This window comes from Octopus sinensis, linkage group LG5 (genome assembly GCF_006345805.1).
Source record: "Octopus sinensis linkage group LG5, ASM634580v1, whole genome shotgun sequence".
NCBI lineage: Eukaryota > Metazoa > Mollusca > Cephalopoda > Octopoda > Octopodidae > Octopus > Octopus sinensis.
The window spans coordinates 36,936,553-36,946,527 of NC_043001.1; positions in this window are offsets into that span (position 1 = coordinate 36,936,553).

Sequence of the window (9,975 nt, forward strand, 5' to 3'; positions counted from 1 at the left end):
GATACCAACTGTACTTAGCTACGAAGCATTCTGGTTGAAATCTTTCCATTCGTTCTAGATCTTAGACTAGAATGATTAAAGATCTTCCCACGAAGGAGTTTTCTTAACGGTAATGCTTTTCTAGGTATAATGCATCTGGATTGGAAACCAATGTAGGATTAATACTGATTCACTCGGTTATTTTCTACGATAGCGAAGTTTTTCACTCAGCATCCCGAGTTTGTGCTTTAAAGTAATTAATTTTCCCTCAAGATCTTCGCGGGAAGAATTGCTGTAAAGTTTTGTTATATTGCATAAGATGTAATTGGTGAGATTTCAACTCATTATTTTCCATACATTTTATTATCTTGGTTAACCATTCAATATGACATTGCAGATTGTTCGTTTCTTTCTTCCACTTTTGTTGTCCATCTGTCCTATAGTTTTCTGCCAACTTGGTGGAAAAGACTCAATAAACAGGTCGTTTCCATTTACTAATTTCATTTTCGCATGCACTGCAGGGTTCTTCCAGATGTTTTTTTTAAATAGTAATAACTGTAGTACATAGAAAAATATTAGTTGCCCGGTAGTTACAATCACATATATCCATGTGTTCTCGTGCAGCGATATCAATAACTTATAACATGAAAACAGTTGGGTTTTTTTTTCTTAATCTAATTAAGAATGGCCTGTCGCTCAATGACAGCTTAGAAAAACTGGAAAATTCTTCTTAAGGAACTGTGATTTCAAATTGTTCTTAAGTTCATTATATTCCACAGTTGTCTCTGTCGAACCAGTGCAGATATATGAGAGTTTAGAGATGGCAGTAGCGATTTGAATGCACTATTTATTAGATCTCGCCAACGGCAGATTTTGATTGGTACTCAGTGTTTTGAGAAGATTGATTACCATCACGAGAGCTGGAATGACAATTACTAAGAGAATTTTTTTTTTACAAAGGAAGATGCTTGCTGTCGAAACTGTTAAGCTGTAAAAATAGTTTTAGCTAAGATGAGCTTCGTCCCAGTATTATTTTAGCTAGTTCGAGGTTTTTCAAAGTACCGAAGTAGATCCTGCTTTAAATTTAAAGACCAAATGAAGTGAGTAGGAGATTTACGTCGTGTTAAATAACTCACAGTTGTTGTAATACTGCTTGTGTTGTTTGCGGTGTTGGTATTGTTATTATCAATATCAGTTACGATCGTGAAAGCGAAATTCCCTGTGATGTCAGATATATTTTGTAATGTGGTCTAAATAACACTAAACTGGTACGTAAAAGGTGTTTTCGCTTATTTCTAAACAGAAGAAATAAACTAGTTGCTGATTTAGGATGGAGGAGTCGACATAATTGCAGAAGATAACGTTCAAAAAGTCATTTTTTTTACGACCCTCTACAACTACACGCCTGATGTTGATGGTACCATGTTGTAGATGCTGCCTAATGCAACATGACGCTATCGCTGAAACTATATGTAATGCCATCTCGAAAAAATACATTTATCCTGAGATAAATTTAGAGAATTCACCTGCTTTTGAATATATACTTAAACATCAAAACAAGAAATATTCGAACATTCTCCTTTAAAAGTTTCTACCAACTGCAAAGATAACAGGCCAGATATAGTTATTTGATACGACTAGAAAAAGTATGTACCGTCATAGAGGGCAGCCACCCTGCTGGTGTGAATATATCTTCGAAAATCAAAGAGAAAGAGAACAAGTACTGACAACTGCTTCTAAATCTCCAGCTTCTGTACTCTGATTGTAAATTCAAATTTATATTAATAATAATTTACTCTTTCACTGTTTCAGTCATTTGACTGCGGCCATACTGGAGCACCGCCTCTAGACGAGCAAATCGACCCCAGGACTTAATCTCTGTAAGCCTAGTACTTATTCTATCGGTGTCTTTTCCCGAACCGCTAAGTTATGGGGACGTAAACACACCTGCATCGGTTGTCAAGCGATGTTGGGGGGACAAACACAGACACACAAACACGCACACACATACATACATATATATACATATACATACATACGACGAGTTTCTTTCAGTTTCCGTCAACCAAATCCACTCACAAGGCATTGGTCAGTCCGGGGCTATAGTAGAAGACACACGCCCAAGGTGCCACGCAGTGGGACTGAACCCGGAACCATGTGGTTGGTAAGCAAGCTACTTAACACACAGCCACTCCTGTGCCTATTGGTGCACTCGGTTTGAATAGTAAATGGCTAAGTGACTATACGGAAAGGGTAAGATCTTCATTGGAAGAAATCATCCAGCTAATACGCTCATGACAATTAGAATATGTAAGCGAAGCAGTAAAAATATGCATGGCTCTTCTCAAGCTCAACATGTAACAGCTTTTAATCTAGATTCCAACGATGGAGCTTTGTAGCTATCTTTATTAGAAACCTTACAAGTAGACTTCAAATAATAAGAAATAGAATATCCGTGTGCGCGCGCGAGTACGTGTGTGTGTGTGTAATACATATATGTTTACGTTCTGTATTGAAACCCAGCCGGCAGTTACTTTCCGTTCTATATCTCCATGATCCATAAAATATGTACCAGTAGGACAGGAATTTCAATTGAATTGGCAACACATCTACCCCTGCAATATCAAGCTTTTGTGTCCCCTTGTCTAAAGAATTTATTCTTAACATCACTAAAAGGTCAGTGGGAGTGCAGACAACTTACAACAAATTTCCCTTCCTCTCTCTCTTTGTTTCTCTCTCTCTCTCTCTTTGTTTCTCTCTCTTTTCTCTCCCTCTCTCTCTCTCAAATAAATACAAGATTTATACAGTAGCTGATTCAGTTGAGCTAATCCACTTATTTCGAAATTACTCCAAACTTCTTACATTGTTCCGGTGTAAAGAATAATTATTGCCATTAACATTAACACCAACAATAAATATCGGAGCTACTGCTAGCTCACCACCACCACCACCAACACCATCATAGCCATTAGCACCAACAACATTATCACCAACACCGCCACCACCAACAACCACCAACTACTACTACTACAGCAAAATCAACGGCAGCGCCATATCTACCAACGTTATACTATGTTTGCCTCAACGCAACAACCACTTACACAACTATGAACTCCATTTGTCAACCCCTACCGCTGATACGATTTCGAAATGTAAACGACAATAGCCGCGACCTCTACCATCACCACCGCCACCACAACTATCAACTTTAATACTGTACACGCTCTGAATATGACCACTAACATTCACATCACTCCACAAGCCCGTCAAAGACTATTCCTGTCATTTGCACACGTGTACATGCGCGCGCACACTCATGCACACACATGTACATATATATATATATATATATATATATATATATATATATATATATATATAACACATACGTACATTTGTGTCTGTGCGCGCATGTGTGTGTGTATGCCTCGTGCGTGCGCATGTGTGTATTGGGCACGCAGTATTTTTGGCCAACGCCATTTCTAACATCAATTGCAACAAAATGGATCCGTTGATAAATTTGAGATGAATCATTCACAATAAAAGCCAACAATGAACTATGGTCTAATGTTGTCCTTACTCTATAGAAACTGTTACCGACAGACATTTTTCAAGTGCTGGTCGGATAAACTCATATAATTCATTTGCAAAAAGAAGTCGCTAGTGCGATTCTTGCTAATTCTTCTCGAATTGAAAAATGCTGTCCTAAGGGCGAAATGTCAACCGGCACAAATTGAAGATAATGACTGAAGCAGACGATACGTATTAAGGAGAGGGGAAATAACTGATTCGCAATCCATATCGTTGAATGTTGGTTCAACATTTTTAAAATGGCATTTCCGATCTTCATATTCAGTGCTGCTTTGTTCAATTACATCGTCTACTCAGACATTTTTTTTTCTTCCATTTATTTCTGTTCGTGTTTATTTTTCTCTCATTTTTCTCATTTTACTTTTTCCTTTCCGACATTCCTATTCTCTCTCTCTCTCTCTCTCTCTCTCTCTCTCTCTCTCTCTCTCTCTCTCTCTCTCTCTCTCTCTCTCTCTCTCTCTCTCTCTCTCCTAACTTTTTCTTATTTTTAATCCGAACCTGTGAAAGTTTTTGTTTTATTACAAAACCTGGTTTTCATAATTAATTTTAACAATATATTCACTTCGTAAAAAGAAATCTCACTTCAAATACAAATTTATGATCTCAAATATTTTTTCTGCTAATTTGCCAAAAGTATGTGAAAAAGAAATTGTGGCTTCCCTCTTAGCTGCTCAAACCAGCATATTTGTTACAATGCCGGACAAATGTCTAGCAGTATTTGTTCTGACGCTCTAAGTTCAAATCCCGTTGCGATGAAATTTGCCTTTCCTCTCTCCGGGGATTGATATTTTTAAATACCACTCAAATATTGGGATGGATATGGGAAACTGTCGCATTCTCGTCATCCGGGTGAGTTTCTATTCGTGCTTATTATGAAGATTTACATCATGTGTGTGTGTGTGTGAGAGAGAGAGAGAGAGAGAGAGTAAATGCACACACGCACGGATATGTATGTATGGATGTATTTATGTATGTATGTATAAATGTATGTGTCATGCGCTTGTATATATGGATCTACATTTTCTAATATATTCATTCTTGGGCACTTTGCTATTATCGACAGACAATTTTTCATTTATTAAAAGGTTAATCAATAAACTATTTCACTCATGCGACGGGTGCAATAGCTGATCGGCGGTCTTTTGGAATAGCTCATGGAGAAGGGAAAGGGCAAGAAATTAAATGATTATTTGACAGTTTATCTACTAATCGTTGACTAAATATAAAAAGAAACTACTCACTGTCGTTGACCTAAAAGTACACTTTTCCAATTTCAGATAAGGAATTTGTGATTTGAGTAATATATGGTTATGTATCAAATAGAACGCCGGTGCAATCTTTCCGTCGTAGGTTTGAAGTAAACGCTGGTGCTGTTGTGTAGACCTTGATCTAGTATAATTAAAAACTGTTGTAAAAGGCTTTCCAATTATAACAACTTTGTCGTTTGTATGCCAGGAACTATATTGCCCGATATAACGTATATCTAAGGCTATATTTCTTTGATTTATTTACGGGTGTAGTTTACGGTTGCTATTTTCAGCTTATTGGGCTGCAACTGAATTTTTGTATGCGGCTACCAAACCCTGATATATCCGAAAGCAAAATGACGCAGAATTTAAGATTTATGCTTATGTACCAGCAAATATTTTGGCTCTTGCGGACGGTAATATGGTCAGCAAATCCGGACCACGACAACCTCCACCTCATGCGAATCATCGTACAGAGAGTGCATTTATAACATTCTTCGCAAATCTTATCTTTCATTTTTCTGTCTATTCTTCAAAATTCTTAAGATTTTATATGTATATTCTTTGACTAATTACCTTAACACTTTCTTTATTTAATATAATATTAGCGTTGTTTCTTTTAATTTTCGTTTCATCAAGATTGCCTTACTTCGCTTTATAGAACCAAATTTTATGTCAGTTCTATTTCAATCATAAACAGTCTTTAACAATATTTCCAGTTATTTGTATTCTGAAATCTAAAACTAAACATCATCTATACACATAAAATGGCATCTTGTTCTCTCATATTATTTCTAACCAAATTCAATCAGGGTTGATATGTTACTTAAAGTGGTCACTCTTGAGCGGATAAGGAATGTAAAAGCTGGAGTCATCTTGGAAATTTTCTTTTTCTAATACTATCCCATTTATATTAATATAATATATATCCCATTTTTATTTATATCTACAGAAATCTTCGGTACTTATTCATGGCATGTTTAGTTAGAACTGTTACATTCATAGTTGATCTTTCCAGAATTTGCGACTGAGTTACACTCAAAAGCCTGTGCCAGCTTCAGACCGTTCATTCTTCTGGTATTTTCGATTATGGCTTCATTAAATCTTACGAGTCTTTCTCTTCTTATAGAAGTGAATTATTTTTTTATATTTTATTTTATTGTTTCAATTTGTATTCTCTGCGATACTACTGCAGTTAAAGCTTCGTATACTGTAGACGCCCAGATAATAAATATTTAGTTTGAAGGTTTATGGTTTCTGTACTCTTGCACGTTAAGATGTTTTACCCCTCGGTGAGCCATTCAAGTAATTATTCAATATTTTTACAACCATTCCGTACGTCTGTTAAATATTTTAACCTGAGGTTTAAAACTCCCTCACATCCTGTTGTTTTCCAATTGTTCATTTTCTTTGAAACGCATGAGCTACTTCTAGCCTTCTTGTTATTCGTTGTTCATGCTCTTCCTTAAAATCTTTCTGCTTTGCTAGCCGATGGGGCTGCTTTGGTTTCTTAGTTATTTTTAAATAGTTCTTTAAAAATAATTTTGATAGAGATGGGTATAAAAAGCAGGACCGTTGTCTTTTTTATTTTATAACGACTGACATTTGTGTTGATCTCTTGTTTCAGGCGTTCGTTGACTCCACATACTTCATTTCTTTCCTTTTTTATATTTCTGTAGTTCTTGTCTATTTTGAATATTTTTGTTTTCCCGCAACTGATTTCATTAAGGACCAGGCGATCCTTTATTTTATTTTCTATTTGTGTATGTGTACGCGCGCGTGTGTGAGTGTGTGTGTGTGTGTGTCCCACAATGTTTGCCTGTGTTTAGATGTTTCTATACAAGTAGTTTTGAAGACGCACTGATTTTGCGTCGTCGTCGTCATCATCGTCATCACCATCGTCACCGTCATCGTTGTCGTCATTATCATCATCATCGTCGTCGTCGTCGTCATCATTATTATCGTCATTATCATCATTGTTATTGCTATCATCATCATCTTTCCTTCTTTTGTGCTTTTGTACTATACGCCTACCCCGAGTCATTAACTTATGACTTAGAGCAAGAGCGAGTAAGTGATTAAATACACTCAACTGACTAATCTGCTTCTTTCATTTAACGTTCAACATTACAAGTCACAAGTGTATATACTCGAGTATATATGGGATATAAATTTTAATAAGCTAGGTGTGTACGTAATATACGGTGTAAGTATTAATAGTGATGTGAAGTCTATGAAGAAATACTGATATAAAATTAGAAGCGTAAAATCATTGAATATTGATTCGTGTTTGTATATATAAATTTCGTAAGTGTAAAGGTATGTGAATATAATTTGAGAATATCATTATAATCATTGCCGTTGTCGTCGTTATAATCATCGTTATCGTCATCGTCGTCGTCATCAGAGACGTCAGCAGAGACGTCAGCATAATCGTCACCATCGTCATCATTATTATGTTCTGGTTCTAACATAATTAACGTTGTACCCAATTTATTGAAATACAACTCGTCGTCTCAGATGAGGAGCATTTTGTACCTTCTCAATAAAATATTTCAGCTCCTCACAGTAGTTCAAACTTCTGAATTATTATTACTGAGTCTAGTAGACGATTGCTGCACTACACTAACTCCTAATATATGACCAAGCATTTATAAGGTTTCTTCTCAGATATTTCTCTCACTATTTCTCCCAAAGCTTCAATGATAGTCGGTAGTATAAAACCTTGCTAACTTCTCTGTTACAACACTCGAGGATTTCATGCTTCAGGTTGGTATAATATTCTACTTTTTTTTTCTTTGTGCTTGCTCTGGTGTCAAATGAGCATGCCACGCTACCTTTTTAGTCAAGAGGGAAGGTAGGGCCTCTTATATTTGTGGGGAGGAATGTGATAATCCTTAAAACGGAGACTTTGCCCGAGTGTTTGCAACAGTGGGTTCTGTTGTGCCTCTAATGGAACTTGGTCCATTAACCAAGTGGTGTTGTTAAATTGGATTCAATCAACCGACCAAGTTGCATTTGAACGCAAAAAGCCAGAATAAATTTCTGCAAAGACATCCAGGTTGACATTTTTACTATTTCGCCAATCTGCCGCGCCTTGAATTGTTATGCTTTTATTTTCCCTTGAAAAGATGAAAATTAAGTTGACCTCGACAGGACATAGAATTGGAACTCAGCAAATCAAATGAGTTTAATGATTTCTTCCTTATCGATCTTACAAGGCAATCGTAACTATACAATATCTACATATTCTTTAAAAAGGCGGCGAGCTGGCAGAAATGTTAGCACGCTGGGCGAAATGCGTAGCTATATTTCGTCTGTCGTCACGTTCCGAGTTCAAATTCCGCCGAGGTCGACTTTGCCTTTCATCCTTTCGGGGTCGATAAATTAAGCACCAGTTACACACTGGGGTCGATATAATCGACTTAATCCGTTTGTCTGTCCTTGTTTGTCCCGTCTGTGTTTAGCCCTTTGTGGGTAGTAAAGAATTAAATATCTGCATATTCTTTAGAACTATTCGAATTACCTGAAGAAGTTTACTTGAAGATTACAAGATAATTAAATATATTGGCTGAACGCACTGCTCAATGAAGATTATCAGAAAGTTAGATGTACTGGCTCAGAGAAGGTCACAAAAGAGTTAAATGTGTTGAACTTATAAACAGCTCAACGAATGGTGCAGCTATCCTGTCCAAAAACACAATGAAATTTACGACAGAGTTACGTGTCTTCTTTACATATACAGCTCCGTGAAGATTACAAATAGCTTAGCTATATGGAGACAGCTCAGTGAAGTCTACAGGAGACTTCCTATAACCAAACTACAACCAACTGCCTTGATTATATATACAGCTTAATGAAAGTTAAAAGTGATTTCAGTGACTTAGCTATTTTACATGGATCAACGAAAGTCATAGAACACAAACAATGCGTCGCATAAGTCCATCTTGGAATTATTACCAACTTTGAAAATTGGTGACTGTCAATAACTCATTTCTGAAAATTTTCGAATAAACCACCAGAATCGAGCCCTATAAAATTGTTGTATGGTATGACCAGTATTTTTACAACTGAGTCAGTGACGTGCGTGTATAAAATATCAACAGAAATTTGATCGTTGGCAGACGTGTTTTCTTTTGGTTTATGTTTCATATTTAAGAGATATTTTGGAAGTTGTTCAGGAATGTGGTTCTATCAATGTTAATTCCATGCTTCCTGAGCAGTTTCAGAATTTCTCATCGATTAGAAGAACAGAATTATTTCGAAATTTATTTTATTTATATATGATCAGTGTCTAAGATATTACTAATATAATTGATAACCTTTTAGTCTATTGTTCTAATCTTCTCTTACTGCCCCTCTTTCTAGCATTTTCCCCTCTAACTCTCGTTAATTCTTTCTTCCTCTCTTTTACTCTCTAAATATTTCCACTATAACACCCCGTCATCTACTGTTGAATGACTATTCCTCCTTACCTCGAACCTCTCTATCCTTTTTTCCCGCCTTCGCTATATATAATCCCTGCCTTTTTTTCTTCACTTATATATGACATCTATCCTTTCCCTCTATCTCTCTCTCTCCCCTCCCTCTCTCTCCCGTCGTGTGTGTGGTCTGCATATATATTATATATATATATATATATATATATATAATATATATAAATACACATTCACACACTCGCACATACAGACACATACACAGGCATGTGTACGTATGTGTGTACCTACCTACATGTGTACAAGCGCGTGTTCGCACGCATGTGCGAGCGCACGTGTGTATGTGTATTCGCATGCGTGTGCACGTGTGTGTTTGCGTGTGTGAATCTGCACCTCTCACTTTTACAACTCTTTCAATATTACATTATCACTCGCCCTCCATCTATTCTTTCTCTCTCTCTCTCTCTTTCTTTCTTTCATTCTTTATTTCTTTGTCTCCCTCTCTTTCTTTTCTTCTTTTTTATCCTCCACTGTCACTTCCTCTCTCCACCCACGCTCTCTCGCTGTTCCCCCTCTCTATACCTCCCCCAGTTCTTCCCCTCTCTCTCTCTGTCTTTGTCTCTCTCTTTCTCTCTCTCTCTCTCTTTCTTTCTTTCATTCTTTATTTCTTTGTCTCCATCTCTTTCTTTTCCTCTTTTTTTCATCCTCCACTGTCACTTCCT